Here is a 17,025-nt window from a genome sequence, read left to right as displayed (position 1 = left end):
TGCTGACATGCTTTGAGTTGTTGTATATGAACTCTGTGAGTGATAATCAATATACTCAGTCATTCTGATTGTAATTGACAAAGCACTGCAGATACTGTTTCAATATACTCATCAGGTATTCTATCTGACCATCTGTCTGTTGATGAAAAGTCATGCTTAGATCTCATGAGATCTTCAGTATAGTTATCAGGTCAGATCAGAACTCTTCTGTGAAGATTGATTCTCTGTCTGAGACAATGTTCACAGACAACTCATACAACTGAACCACATCACAGACAAAGATATGAGTCAAATTCTTTGACTTCAAGTTCTTGTAGATGAGTATAAAGTGTGTCATCTTGATGAAGTAATTCACTATCATCAGCACACTGTCAAAGCAGGCATCATATATGTCCTTGCTTTCAGAGAGGCTCATAAGAACATTCATTTCTAGCTGTTTTCAAGGTTTCTGTGAGATGAGTAGAGAAGTAAGTTCTTCATATGACCTGAATCACACTACTCACAAATCCTGATAAACAGTATAAGAATTCACTATCTTCTTCATAAGTTCTCATATCTTCAGCTAGAAGTATTTTCTTACAAGCAGCTCATGAGTTCTAGTATCTGTAAAATGATCTGCTAGAGAAGAGTCATGATGCCTTTTAATGAGTTCTATATGTAGAAACTCATTCACAGACACATAAATCCAGCTCTCTCTTCACAAGAGATTATTTAAGTCTCTTCAATTCTTTGTTTCTGCAGGGTTGGTCCCTGCTATGAGCAGTTTCTAAATATACTGAGTATATTCATTCTTCAGTTGCAGTTCAGACAATCTGAATAGAAGATCTTACAAAGACTTATACTCTGTTTTTTCTTACATCAGGTCTTTCACAGCACTTCTCAAAGTCTGCAAACTCTTCAGATTATAGATACTCTCTTCAAGAATTCTCACAGAGATTCTCAGAGTGTTGACTCTCAGTGTTGTAGAGAGTAGTTGTACAGGCTTCTTCTCTCTCTCTTCCCTCTTCTCTCATGAGAGATTAAGAGACTCTTCAGTCAATCTCTTTGCAACACTCAGTCTGAGCATTCTGTGAAGCTTTTCTGTCTTCTCTAGTCTCTCTGTGTCTGTCACTCTGGTCTTCTTAACATAGTCTGGCCTGTAAGAGAATCTGTTCACTGAGTTCTTAGTTCTCTTAATATATTCTATCTTGAATCAGAACTCACTCAGTCTCTGAGCTCAGTGAACCTGCTGCTGCAAGAGTTCCTTGATTGAAGTAAACTATTATAAGCTGTTATAATCAGTTCTAACAGTAATCACTGTTGTGAGATTCTTGAAGTAGTGATATCAGTGATAAAAGAATTTCACTATCATGAGAAGCTTCTGATTATAAATGTCATAGTTGATCTCTGCAGATTGCATCTTCTGTGAGAAAAAGATCACTGAAACTCAGTTCTCATTTAACTGTAGTTATGAGACTATTTCTGAAATTGCAAAGAAGGAGACATCTGTCTTCAATCTGATTAAGAGCAAGAGATCAAAGTAAAACAGCATCACTGTGTCTGTGAATATCTGTTTCAATCTTGCAAAGACTCTGCAAGCTTTTGAGATAAGAAAGTTCTCACAGTTCTCTCTTCTCAACAATCTTTTCATTCTCTGTTCATAGAATGACTTCTTCTTATTTTCACTCTTCAGCATATCTGTAAGGGCTAAGAAGATTCTCACAAACACAAAGATAAATCATCTATAGAAATTCACAAAGCCTAGAAAGATCTGAATCTCATGAATACTAGTTAACTCTGATCATAATAGAATAGTCTCAATCTGTGAAGATTTCATCTGAATATCATTCACAGTGATTACATATTCTAGGAAATTAATTCAGTAAGTACTGAAGTTGTACTTCATGAGCTTAATATACAGTCCTGTCTCATCTAAGGCCTTCAACACACTTCACACATGCTCAGTGTGTTCTTCCTTCTTTATGAAGTACATCATCACATCATTCAGATATATTATCATGAAGACATTCAGATATGCACAAAGTGTTTTATTGATGAAAGACTGAAATGTCACAGGGACATTAGTCAGATTAAAAGGCATCACTAGATATTCAAACAATCTCAGTGCAGTTCTAAAGACAGTCTTTCATTCATTCTCAGACTGTATTTACAGCCATGCATATGCATTGATCACATTCAGTTGTGTGAATATAACAGCTTCTGTGAGACAGTTGATCACATTCTTAATCAGAGACAGGGAATAGTGACTCTTTATTATCTTGAAGTTCAGGTCATGATAGTCTACATATAATCTGAGATCTTCATTCTTCTTCTTCATGAACATCACAGAGATTTCTGCAGAGGCCTGTGAAGATCAGATGAAGTCATTCTTCAGATTCTTCTTCACATAGGTCTGCAAGATCTCTGTCTCATGATGGAAGAGCTTATAGATTGATTCTCAGAAGGGTTTCTATCCTTCTATCAAATCTATTATCAGATTCTTCTCACAGTGAGAAGAAAGCTCAGCTGCCTTAGCTGGACTGAACACCTCTGTGAGATCTCAGTATTTCTCTGATATCTGAAGCTCAGTTTTCATGATCATGAGGTTCTCAGACACTTACAAAGTCATTATATAGATGAGCTTGTCTTCTCTAATCAACTCTGCAGTATCAACTGCTTCTATCTCTGTGAGTGAGTCTGTCAACACTGATCAGAAGTATAAACCTGACTCACAGATAGCTATGTATGAATTGTGTCTTTGAAGTCATACAAGTTCTAAATACATGTCATCTGTGATGTCTGCAACAATCACAGTTTTCACAAATCTTCTCCAGATTTCAGAGAGATCTTGCAATTCAAAGATGATTCTCATAAGTCTCTCAGTTCTCAGATCTGAGTTCTCACACCCTGCTTATTGCAAGAGCAGATTCTCAGTCTTCATCTTTCAGCTTATTCACTCTGTGAGCTTTAGGAACATCACAGTGATCTGGGATTCTGAGTTCATTAATGCTTCTCATGCTTGCAGGACAGCAGCATCATGATGCAGTCTCTTCTCATAAGTAAGCATTTTCATTGAGAGAGCAACAGATTCAGGTGTCAGCTTCAAGACCCTTAAGAAGGCTGTTGCTGACTCTGTTCACAACTCCTCAAATTTCTATTTTGATTTGTCTGGACAGTTTGCATGAAGATGTCCTGATTTAGAACAGATGAAGCAGAGTCTCTTTTTCTTAGCCTCTCTGTTGTACACTCTGTTCACAGAAGCTTGTAAAGCTCTTTCTCTCTGCTCAGCAGTCAGACACAAATCTCTCTGTGTCTTGTCATCTTTTCCTGACAAATCTGTCCTCTGTTGTCCTGGCCCTCATGAGGCTGATTAATGATCTGCTCTTCATGAGTCTGTGACTCTCACAGTGATTTGTAAGTAATGAATGAGAGTCATCAGTTTCTCCAGAGTCAAGAACTTAGAGCCTTGCTCAATGAGCTTGTTCTGCATGTCTTTATCCAGCTTCTTCATAAATATCATCATTCAGGTCTTGTTTCAGAGCCCTGTTTTCACAGATCTCAATTCACACTACAATTTTATGAAGTGCTGTGAGTAGTCTTCATCAGATTCCTCACCTCTTTTTCTAATATTGATGATCACAGCTCAGGTGTTCTCTGTTCAGCTCACAGAGTTTCTCAACTTATTCTTTAGATAGGTCTTGAGAACAGATTATCAGAATCTCTCATGATCATTTTCTAGATGATTCAGCCAGTCCTTGACTTCAGTGTAATAGAGGCCTGTCATCACATAGATGACAGCTTCTTCATCTTTCATGTCACACAGTCAGGCTTGTGAGTCAATTTCAAATGCAAACTCACAAAAGCTTTTATAGATTGTGATTTGATAGATGGCCTTAAGTGATCACAGCTTAAGAAAGTTTCTTTTCAGTTCACAGATATCTCTGAAGATTATGTCTAGAGACTCAGTTTAAGAGTGTTTGCAGACAGTAAGCATTTCTTGTAGAAAAATAGCTTAATCTCATAGAAGATGCTCAAGAATGTTCTTCACTGAGATTGGTTTGTTCATGGGTTCAGAGGGTTCCTCTGTCACAGATGCAGAGGATGGTGTCCCGCGAGTGATTGATAAGTCCTCTGGGACTTCTTCCACAGAGGTTATTCATGGTTCAGGTGGCTGCTCCTGGGTGCCTGCAGTAGGGTTTGCAGGGGTTGAAGCATACAAGTTTCTAGTTCTTTCAGTCATAACAGGCGGTTGCTGACTGACTGAGCTTGAAATGTAAGAATAAGTGCTCACAGGCGATTATTCAGGTGTTTGCAGCTTGGTGTGATATGTACTGTTAACTACTAGAAGTGTTCACAGTAGAAAGATAAATATAGAGGTTAAGTGTATAATAGCATTCAAGCTGAGTTGTAAATAGTATTTGTGAACTCCAGTCTATATAGTTGTGTGTAGCCAAGGGCTGCTAGCTCTATTGGTTATGTGAGAGATAGGAATAGGGGTAAAGAATCCGCGAGGAGCGGGATTTCTTACAGAAACTTACTGTTCACTCTTGTCACATTTTTCAAATGAGACCATGATTTTCACTTCTCAATTTAAATTATTTTTATTGCTTTAAATGACATTAAATCTTATTTAAGTGTTATCAAAAAGCATCACTTTTTAAAAAATTAAAAATAGTCTAAAAAAAACCTTAAAATGTCTAAAAATAGTAACTTTATATCAAGAATGAGACTAAATGAGATTAAATAAGATCACTTTCTTATTTTTTTCAAGTCATGATTTCATTTTAAGATCTGATATATAGTTACTTTGCATGTTTTTTTAATAACTAGTCTCAGTGAAATTCATGCCAAGAAATGTATGAGATCAGATTAAATGAAATCAAATGTGAAATTCATAATCTCAGCAGTCAGTCTAATTATAACATAGTGCTTATTTGTTGAAAATTCAACAGAGAGTATTATCAAATATCATTACTTTTCTCAACATAGATTATAATTCATACAATTTTAATTATAAAAAAAATAAAATTACAAAAAAAAAACAAAAAAACAAAAAATAAAACAAAAAGAGAAAGAAAAAAAGAAAAGAAAAATAAAAAAACAAAAAATAAAAACAAAAAAAATCAAGATTGCAGAACTGCAGTACTTTTAAAATACTTACTTCTCAGAGTCTTCACAATATTCATTATTAACTGTGTATCTCTCACAGTGAGAATAACATAGCTGCAATGAGTCATTATCTTAATATTATTTAATAAATAATCAGTATATATCTGTATAAATGTAAATAATTAGAAAATATATACTTAAAAAGTATGATCAGAGTGAACTCTGCTGTCACTTGAATAATATCAAGAGCAGAACACTGAAATCAATGATTCTTCTCATTAATTTCACAGATAAGATATGTGAAGATAATCTTGAAAAATATAAGATTCTCTAACTTCTGATAAAAATGAATCTCACAGAGAGATTTTATTATTATTATTATTATTATTATTCTTCTTTCATTATACTCATATGCAAGCGGAGCTTATAATGAGTTCTTGCGTGATGTTAAATACAGGTCAAGTGTTGGTTATACAGGAGGAAATACAGGTGTTGAGACTACGCCAAGATAACAAGAACATAGGAAAATACAAAGAAGTGACAATTAGATACATGTGATAATAACTTCCCAGCCCAGGAACATAGAGTAATTCATTGAAGCGATTTGTACACCTCTGTATTTATTAGGAACCTGAGGTGCTTGAGTTCCAGATTTAATGTATCCCCTGTGAGTTTCAAACCCACGCGCCTTGGTTTCCCACGCCAAGGTGCTACCGGGTGGCCGCATTAACCATTCGGCCACCGGGGAAACACAGAGAGATTTTATTTTCATGATATCAGAGACTGAGTATTATTAAAAAGTATTACTTTTATACAATGTATATATACTTACTCTGATGATTGACTCTCTGCATATGTAAGTGAGAGTTGTAGCTTTTTCATATCACACAGCTCTTATTGAGATGCTGATACTAGTGTATAACTTACACAGCTTCTCAATTCAGTATACACTGTATATATACAGCTCTGTGTACTAAGACTGTATTGATCATTATTATCTGATGTGATACTCACTTTTCTCACATTATGTTTATTTTAAAAGAGAGAGAAAATGTAACTATTAAGAGAGACTGAGAGAGTATGTAATTGATTATTATAGAAGATAATTTAATTTCTACTATATTTATTAAAAATTTAATTAATCTATATTCTTTAATTTAAGAATTTCTAAGAGTGTTTTAATAGTTTTCATACCAGCTTTAAATTAGTGATGATTTGAAGAAGAGAAAAGAGAGAAGAAAGAAAGAAGAACCACTTATCTTTATAATATAAAAACAGAGAATTACTGCAATTATTTATTCTAGTAATAAAGATCTGTTTTCTGCATATATCTCTGATACAGATTATATAATAAATGTGTACAAAGAATATTAACAGTATATGTATTAAATGAAGATGATATTACTATATAACACTGTAGCTATTTCTGTATATTTCTGAAAGCTGTTAATATTTTCTTTAAGTCTCTTTATATTTGATAAGTCAGTAATATATTTTAATACACTCTCTCTTTTATCATTATTATTATCATTATTATTATTGTAAGAGGTTTACACCGAATAGATTAGTATAATATTTATAAGTCTTATATAACAAAGTGAAAAACATTAGAGAAGAAAAGAAAGAGAAAGTGTGAGAATCAGTAATTGAAGTGAATATTTATACATGTACATGGTGACATACACAGTGAAACTTCAGAGTGAAAGAATAGAGGTTTTCATACACAGTGAAGCTTTGAGATGAAGAAATAGAAATTCTGTAGATTTTTGACTGAGGATCAGCAACTGAGAATCAGAGTGATAGAAATCTGTGAAGTGTAACAGAATAGTCTATATAATTAATCAGGCACAGCTCATTACATTAGTCTCTCTCTCTTTTCTTAATTATATGTAGCTCTCATCAGTCAAGAGCTGTGATCATGAATAATATGAAACTCAGAGTTCAGGTCAGATGATTGTAGCTGACTCATTTCATAAGATATTGTTAGTCACAGCTGTGAGATCTCTTATCAAGAATATCTTTAATCTCTCATTCAAGTTTGTTATCTTCTTCTATAATTCCTGGCAGCTGTCAGTTGAAAGTCAGTTGAGAAGAGAATGAATCAGTGACAGCACAGCAGAGCAAGCTTGTATGAAAGACATTATGAATTTCTGATAATGTGTCAAGATAGTAGTTGTAACTACTTAGAACTTCTATCACTTTATACTTTGTATAGTGATAATTCAGTGTATGAGATGAGTGTGTGATCTGTATATTCTTAAGATTCAATCATACTAGATCTTCTATCTTATATTACTTAGTAGAGTCTCAGTGAACATTAGTTCAATCTTCTTAATTCTGTTTAGCACTTGTTATGAAGGCTTCTGCTCAATCACAGACATCTCAGAGTTTCATTACTATATTATCAGTAATCTGAATCAGACTACAGGGATTCAGTGTGAAATATGTGATCTCTAGAAGATTCAGTACTTTCATATAATATCTGTATATGAGAAAGAACAGGCTTATATCTGTTAAAATGACATCTCAGTCATTGATAGCAACTTCAGTGTGTAGAAGAAGGTTATATCAATCATCTTATAAGTAGTTACAGAACTTATAAAGATAATTCTTTACAGTCTGAATTATCTATTCTAATACATCATTGATCTTAGAGTGATAGACAGTTGATAAATGATATATAATCTTGAGAAATTAACAGATTCTTGTTTAGATAGTACTCATAAATTGACAGCTCTGATCTGATACTATAGATCTCAGTAATTCATATATTTAATAGAATGAGCTTCTTAGAAAAGCTTCAGTAACTTGTTCAGTATTCATCTTATTACAAGGTTTCAATATTATATTCTTGCTCAATCAGTTCATGATGATCAGAATATTTCTATAACTCTTACTCTTAGAGAGATTAACAGCAAAGTCAATTATCACATCTTATCAGATTCTATCAGAGATATTGAGTGATTTCAGCAGGTCTTTTCTACAGTTCTTTCATAAGATGATAGAGAAACTGTAAGAATAAGAGCTCACAGGCGATTATTTGAGTGTTTGCAGCTTGGCGTGATATGTACTGTTAACTACTAGAAGTATTTGTAATAGAAAGATAAAATGTAGAAGTCAAATGTATAATAGTATTCAAGCTGAGTTATGAATAGTATTCACAAACTTCAGTCTATATAGTTATGTGTAGTCAAGAGTCACTAACTCTATTGATGATATGAGAGATAGAAATAGAGATAAAGAATCTATAAGAAGTGAGATTTCTTATATACTCTTTCCTCTCTAAGACTTTATCTACAAAGTCTTTCACTGAGTGACTTCATAGACTCAGCTCAGCACTGCAGTGATACTTACTAAAAACTCTTTATATCTATAAAAAAACCTCAGTGAGGAAAAATCTCTTATTATTATAAAGAGAAAAGAGTCTGTCACTCAGTTTCTTATTTTATAAGAGTCTTTATAATCTACAGATTCTTCTCTGACTATCACACAGATTTATCTTATATCTTTTATACACAAGAGTTTCAGTTAACTCTTAATTATTTTCATAAGATTCTTATATAATCATTATACAGATTTATCTCACAGATGAATCACTCTCTATAAGATTACTCTTATCAAAGAGAAGTATTTATAAGTTAATCTTTCACTCATTCTTATAAATCATTGTTCTTTGACACTGTAGAATTGTGAGAAATTTTTCATTATTTCATCAACTCTATAGAATTATAGAATCAAGATATCTACAGTCTGTAATCACTCTTTATAGTTATATAGAAAGATTCAGATCTGTAATTCATAATTACTCTTTATTTACTAGAGTGATCTGACTATTCTATAGAATTATTCATAGTGTAAGTAAATCTCTCTAGAGTAGTATAAATATCTCAGATCTATCTATGAAATCTTATCTTCTTTTCTCTTTTTCTGTAACAGCTTTTATTCTTATAAACTGTGAGTATTCTCATTCATTCACAAAGTGTTTTCACTCAGATAATAGAGAGAGAGTATTTCTAACAATGTCTGTATATTAATTCAAGAACTTCTCAAGAATAAAAATTTTTTAATTTCAATATCTTTATAAACAATATCTGATTATTACTGAGCTTTTTGTGAGTGTTTCTACAACTTCTCTAATCACTTTTTACTGACTGATGAAGCAGAGATATCACTGCTTATAACAGCATCTTCATCTCTCTCAGTCTCATCATCACATCTGATCTTCAGATCAGTGACTAACTTCATATCTCTCTCAGATCAGCTTCTGACTCTAAGTAGTGCAGTTCTGCTCTTTACTGTAAGTCTTCTTATAAGCAATTTCTTACAGATTCTAGCTAATAGTTCTTACAAAGCTCTCAGTGTTATCAGTGTCTTCTGCAGTCTTACAGACCTATAATCATCTCTTCTCTGCTCACACAATCTCTGATCAGATATATGCAAATATGTCTAGATTCTCTATCAATGATTCTCATACTGCAGTGCATTTCTACAATCTCATTATCAATGAGAGATAAATCTCTGAGTATCTGTAAAATCTGAATAATCAAGACAATACAAATATTATGAATTTGTGATAAGAGTTAATCTGAGCAGATGAGTCTTCTCTTCATATCTCAATTGTTTTCAGGCTGAATACTTCAGTACAACTGAGAAAGTAAACACAGCTTTATAAGAGATATCTAGTTATATACACAGATAGTCAGTTCTTAAGACTCTGTTATAATTATATATACTCTGATATTCAGCTCTTCTGAAGTCTGTGTATTTTCAGCAGTCTTTATATTAAATGTAATAATTATCTGTACTACAGATATGATACTCTCTGCTTCTTTGAAGAGAGAAATTGATAGTTGTGAAGAGATTGAATATCACAGATATTAAGAATATAAATATGAGTTTTCTTTATTTTTTCTTTATTAGTCTCTAAATTGTATTCACAGTTCTATTTCTGTTTTCTTATTTTTTAACTTTAATAAGAATATGATTTCTTCTTCTCTTTGTATACATTGTAAACTGTTCATCTCAGTAGAAACTTATTATCTTATAGACTAGAATTTATAAATGACAGTGTTAATATCTTTATTATAATCAGATTCTTAGTGAAGATTATATTATTCTGACTTATCAGAATTCATAGTATAAAAGTCATGTCTTAGCTTTTACAGATGTCTTATCTGCTCAGATAATTCTTAAGTGAACTTATTCATCTTATCAGAATATTCTTATCACTGAATCTTGAATTAGAGCTTGTGATTTCACTTCTCTGAGTTAATAATCTCTTTAATCTGATATTCTCTTTCACTCTTTAGTATTTTATAAATAGAGTGATGAGTCACAGAATTCTCTTCTGAGAATTCCTTATATTTATGAAGTAAAGAGACATGAAAAATATTGTATATCTGTAACTTAGATAACAGTTTCAATCTATAGAACTGTAAACTAACTTTCTTTATAATCTTATAAGACTCTGTTTATAAGAGATTCAGCTTCTTACTAGATCTCTGTATAATGATATTTTCTAAACTCAGTCAGACTCTATTATCTTTCTTAAAACTCTTTATAATATACTTGAAGTCATAGTATCTCTTCTGATACTCTTGAGTCTTTCTCAAGAATTCACAGACTTTCTTCTGAATATTCTGAATTCTCTTAGCTCATTCATAGATATCATCACACTCTATAGTATACTCTTGTGAATTCATCAAGATTATTCACAGATAAGTCTCAGTGAGTATCTTAAAGAAGATTTTATCTGTATTGATATATTTTAAGTTATTATACATAAACTCTGTGAGTGATAATTAATATACTCAGTTATTCTGATTGTAATTAACAAAGTATTACAGATACTGTTTTAATATACTTATCAGATATTCTATCTAATCATCTGTCTATTGATAAAAAGCTGTGCTTAGATTTGATGAGATCTTCAGTATAGTTATCAGATCAGATCAGAACTTCTCTATTAAAATTAATTCTCTATCTGAGATAATATTCACAGATAACTCATACAACTGAATTATATTACAGATAAAGATATAAGTCAAATCCTTTAACTGCAAGTTCTTGTGAGTGAATATAAAGTGTATTATCATAATAAAGTGATTCACTATCATCAGCACACTGTCAAAGTAGATATTATATATGTTCTTACTTTCAGAGAGACTTATAATAGTGTTCATTTCTAACTATTCTCAAGATTTCTATAGAATGAGTAGAGAAGTAAGTTCTTTATATAATCTGAATCACACTATTCATGAACTCTGATAAATAGTATAAGAATTCACTATTTTCTTCACAAGTTCTTGTATCTTCAGTCAGAAGTATTTTCTTATGAGTAACTTATAAGTTCTAGTATCTATAAGATGACTTACTAGAGAAGAGTCATGATATCTTTTAATAAGTTCTATATATAGAAACTTATTTACAGATATATAAATTCAGTTCTCTCTTTATAAGAAACTATTTAAGTCTCTTTAATTCTTTATTTCTGCAGAGTTGATCCCTGCTGTGAGTAGTTTCTGAATATATTAAGTATATTCATTCTTCAGTTGCAGTTCAGACAATCTGAATAGAAGATCTTATAAAGACTTATACTCTGTTTCTTCTTATATCAGGTCTTTCACAGCACTTCTCAAAGCTTATAAACTCTTCAGATTATAGATACTCTCTTCAAGAATTCTCACAGAGATTCTCAGAGTGTTAACTCTCAGTGTTATAGAGAGTAGTTATACAGACTTCTTTTCTTTCTTCTCTCTCTTCTCTTATAGAGAATTGAGAGACTTTTCAGTCAATCTCTTTATAACACTTACTTCAGACATCTTATAAAGCTTTTCTGTCTTCTCTAGTCTCTCTATATCTGTTATTCTGATCTTCTTAATATAGTCTGATCTATGAGAGAATCTGTCTGCTGAGTTCTTAGTTCTCTTAATATATTCTATCTTGAATCAGAACTCACTCAGTCTCTGAGCTCAGTAAACCTGCTACTGTAAGAGTTTCTTAATTAAAGTAAACAGTTGTAAACTGTTATGATTAATTTTAATAGTAATCACTATTATAAAGCTCTTAAAGTAGTGATATCAGTGATAGAAGAATTTCACTATTATAAGAAGTTTCTGATCATGAATATTATAGTTAATCTTTACAGATTAAATTTTTCATAAGAAAAAGATCACTGAAACTCAGTTCTCATTTAGCTGTAGTTATAAGACTATTTCTGAAATTGTAAAGAAGAAGATATCTGTCTTTAATCTGATTAAGAGTAAGAAATTAAAGTGAAATAGTATCACTGTGTCTGTAAATATCTATTTCAATCTTACAAAGACTCTGTGAGCTTCTGAGATAAGAAAGTTCTTACAGTTCTCTCTTCTTAATAATCTTTCTATTCTCTATTCACAGAATAACTTCTTCTTATTTTCATTCTTCAGTATATCTGTAAGAGTCAAGAAGATTCTTATGAATACAAAGATAAATTATCTATAGCAATTCACAAAGCTTAGAAAGATCAGAATCTTATGAATACTAGTTAACTTCAGTTATAATAGAATAGTCTTAATTTATAAAAATTTTATCTGAATATTATCTGTGATAATTAGATATTATAGAAAATTAATTCAATAGATACTGAAGTTACACTTTATAAGCTTAATATACAGTTCTATCTTATCTAAGATCTTTAATATACTTTATATATACTCAGTGTGTTCTTTCTTCTTCACAGAGTATATTATCACATTATTCAGATATATTATTATAAAGACATTCAGATCTACACAAAGTGTTTTATTAATAAAAGACTGAAATATTACAGGGATATTAGTCAAATCAAAAGACATTACTAGATATTCAAATAATTTCAGCACAGTTCTAAAGACAGTCTTTTATTCATTCTCAGACTGTATTCACAGCTGTGTATATACATTAATTATATTCAGTTATATGAATATAACAGCTTCTGTGAGACAGTTAATCACATTCTTAATCAGAAATAGAAGATAGTGACTCTTTATTATCTTGAAGTTCAGATTATAATAGTTTACACACAATCTGAGATCTTCATTCTTCTTCTTTACAAATATCACAGAGGCTTTTATAAAGATCTGTGAAGATCAGATAAAGTCATTCTTCAGATTCTTCTTCATATAGACTCACAAGATCTCTATCTCATGATGAGAGAGCTTATAGATTGATTCTCAGAAGAGTTTCTATTCTTCTATTAAATATATTATCAGATTCTTCTTATGGTGAGAAGAAAGCTCAGCTGTTTTTATTAAACTAAATATCTCTATAAGATCTCAGTATTTCTCTGATATCTAAAGCTTAGTTTTCATGATTACAAAGTTCTCAGACATTTATAAAGTTATTATATAGATAGACTTATCTTCTCTAATCAACTCTACAGTATCAACTGATTCTATCTTTATAAGTAAGTCTGTTAACACTGATCAGAAGTATAAACCTGACTCACAGACAGCTATGTATGAATTGTGTCTTTGAAGTTATACAAGTTTTAAGTATATATTATCTGTGATGTTTATAATAATTATAGTTTCTGTAAATCTTCTTCAGATTCTGAAGAGATCTTGCAATTCAAAGATAACTCTTATAAGTCTCTCAACTCTTAGATTTGAGTTCTCACACTCTGCTTATTATAAGAGTAGATTCTCAGTTTTCATCATTCAGCTTATTCACTTTACAAGCTTTAGAGACACTATAGTGACCTGAGATCCTGAGTTCATTAATACTTTTTATACTTATGAAGCAGTAGTACTGCAGTACAGTTTCTTTCTATAAGTAAGTATTTTCATCAGAGAAGTAACAGATTCAGATATTAGTTTCAAGATTCTTAAGAAGACTGTTACTGACTCTGTCTGTAACTTCTTAAATTTCTATTTTAATTTGTCTGAACAGTTTGCACAGAGATATTCTAATTTAAAATAGATAAAGTAGAGACTCTTTTTCTTAATCTCTCTGTTATACACTCTGTTTACAGAAGCTTATAAAACTCTCTCTCTCTTCTCAGCAGTTAGATATAAATCTCTCTATGTCTTATTCTCTTTCTCTGACAAATCTGTTCTCTGCTGTTCTAACTCTTGCAGAGTCAGTCAATGATTCACTCTTTATAAATCTGTGACTCTCACATTGATCTGTAAGCAGTGAATAAGAGTTATCAGTTTCTTCAGAGTCAAGAACTTAGAGTCTTACTCAATAAGCTTATTCTGTATATTTTTATTCAGTCTCTTTATAAATATCATTATTCAGGTCTTGTTTCAGAACTCTGTTTTCACAGATCTGAATTCATATTATAATTTTATAAAGCACTGTAAGTAGTCTTCATCAGATTTCTTATCTCTTTTTCTAATAATAATGATCAGAGTTCAGATGTTCTCTGTTCAGCTCACAGAGTTTCTTAACTTATTCTTCAGATAGATCTTGAGAACATATCAGTAGAATCTCTCATAATCATTCTCTAGATAATTCAGTCAGTTCTTGACTTCAGTGTAGTAGAGATCTGTCATTATATAGATAATAGCTTCTTCATCTTTTATATCACACAGCTGAGCTTGTAAGTCAATTTTAAATACAAACTTATAAAAGCTTTTATAGATTGTGATTCAGTAAGTGATCTTAAGTAGTCACAGCTTAAGACAGTTTCTTTTTAATTCATAGATATCTCTGAAGATCATGTCTAGAGCCTCAGTTTAAAAGTGTTTACAGATAATAAGTATTTCTTATAGAAAAATAGCTTAATTCTGTGAGAGATGCTCAAAAATATTCTTGACTGAGATTGATTCATTTATAAGTTCAGAGAGTTTCTCTGTTACAGATGTAAAGAATGATATTCTGTAAGTGATTAATAAGTTTTCTGAGACTTCTTTTACAGAGATTATTTATAATTTAGATCACTGCTTCTGAGTGTCTGTAGTAGAGTTCACAGAGTTTGAAGTATATGAGTTTCTAGTTCTTTCAGTCATAACAGGTGATTACTGACTGACTGAGCTTGAAATATAAGAATAAGAGCTTACAGGCAATTATTCAGGTGTTTGCAGCTTGACATGATATATACTGTTAACTACTAGAAGTATTCACAATAGAAAGATAAAATGTAGAAGTTAAATGTATAATAGCATTTAAGCTGAGTTATGAATAGTATTCATAAACTCCAGTCTATATAGTTGTGTGTAGCCAAGGGCCACTAACTCTATTGATTATATGAGAGATAGAAATAGAGGTAAAGAATCTGCAAGGAGCGGGATTTCTTACAGAAACAATGATTACAGTTTCAGATGAAATGTCCGATAATGTTTGATATCTTAAGTCAGTAGAACTCTTGAGAGATCATTTGATACAGTTGTTTATAACCTGAATAACTGATTATACAAGAGTCATGCATCTCTTGCATTATTCAGGTGTGTAAAAATTTGAAGTGAAGAACTCAGTGTTGTTCATAGAATTATAGAGTATTATTATTATCAATTGAACATTCTGAGATGTCAGTTCTTATATATAGTTCTGGGAGAAATCAGAGTGCTTCTTATTATACTGCTTCAGTGAGTACTTGAAAAAGTTCATTCATTTGAGCTGTTGTATGTCATAGTTCATCTGATATAAGTTCAGAAGAAGTTGAGATATCAGTGACAGTTCTAATTAAAGAAGCATGTATAGTGTCATGAGCTGTTCTATCTTGATCAACTAGTATCTTCAGATTCAAGAGTCAGTGCTCTTGATTCATTCAGTAAGTATCTATTATATCAGATAACATATCTTACTCTTGTTATAAGAGAGCATCTGTCATTGAGTTCTGACTGTCAGAATGATAGTGTATTGTAAAATGAAAGTGACTTAAGAACTCAGATCATCACATCTACTATTCATTGAGTTTATAAGTAGTTGTGAAGTGCTTGAGATTCTTATAATCTGTGATTATCTCAAATTCAGAGATGCTTCAGAGTTCAGAGTCTCATTCTTCTAGATAGTGTATAATTGTGAGAAGTTTCTTATCATAGATCTCATAGTTGTATTTAGCAGAACTCAGTTTCTTAGACATGAAGAGACATAATTGTAAGACATCTTTATTATCATATTACAATATGACTTCTTCTGTGATATAGTCAGAGAAATCAGCTTCAATAACTGTTTTATGATCAGAATTGAATATTATCAGTAGAAAGGTAGTAATGAATATCTTCTTCATCTGTGTAAATGCAGCTTCAGTATCTGCTGATTATTGAAATACTGAGTCTTTCTTAGTGAGTTCTGTAAGTGATCTCATGATATCTGAGAAGTTTTGTATAAATCACTGATAGAAGTTAGCAAATTCAATGAAGCTTTATACATCTTTCACAGTATATAAAGTCTCTCACTTGAGAATAGCAGAGACTTTCTCAGAAATCATTTGAATTCTCTTATCAGCTTCTATGATAAAGTCTAGATATTTTGTACTCTTGACTTCAAAATTATACTTGTCAATATCTATTAATAGTTCTGTCTCTTATAATCATTGTAATATCTTCTGTATGTGTTCTTGATATTCTTTTCTGAATCTGTCAGTGAAAATGAGAATATCATCTAAATATGCAGATACAAACTTATCAAGGAAATCTTGAAGTACTCAGTTAATATACTTCTGAAATGTACTAAGAGTGTTAGTCAGTTCAAAGAGTGTGACTACTCATTTAAAGAGATTATAATATGTTTGAAATACTGTAAGTCATTCATCTTCTTCAGTGATATGAATCTTATAAAATGCAGTGATAATATCTAGCTTTATAAATTATTGAGCTTGTCTGATATGTACTAGAGTTTCATTGATGAGAGATAAGAAATAACAATCTTTCTTTATTAATCTATTCAGATCTTGATAGTTCACACAGAATCAGAGTTCTTCATCCAACTTCTTTACAAAGAGAATAGAAGCTGCGGTAGAAGAGTTACTAA

The sequence above is a fragment of the Blastomyces gilchristii genome (assembly GCF_000003855.2).
Source record: "Blastomyces gilchristii SLH14081 genomic scaffold supercont1.14, whole genome shotgun sequence".
Classification (NCBI taxonomy): Eukaryota; Fungi; Ascomycota; class Eurotiomycetes; order Onygenales; family Ajellomycetaceae; genus Blastomyces; species Blastomyces gilchristii.
Note: the sequence above shows the minus strand (reverse complement) of the source record.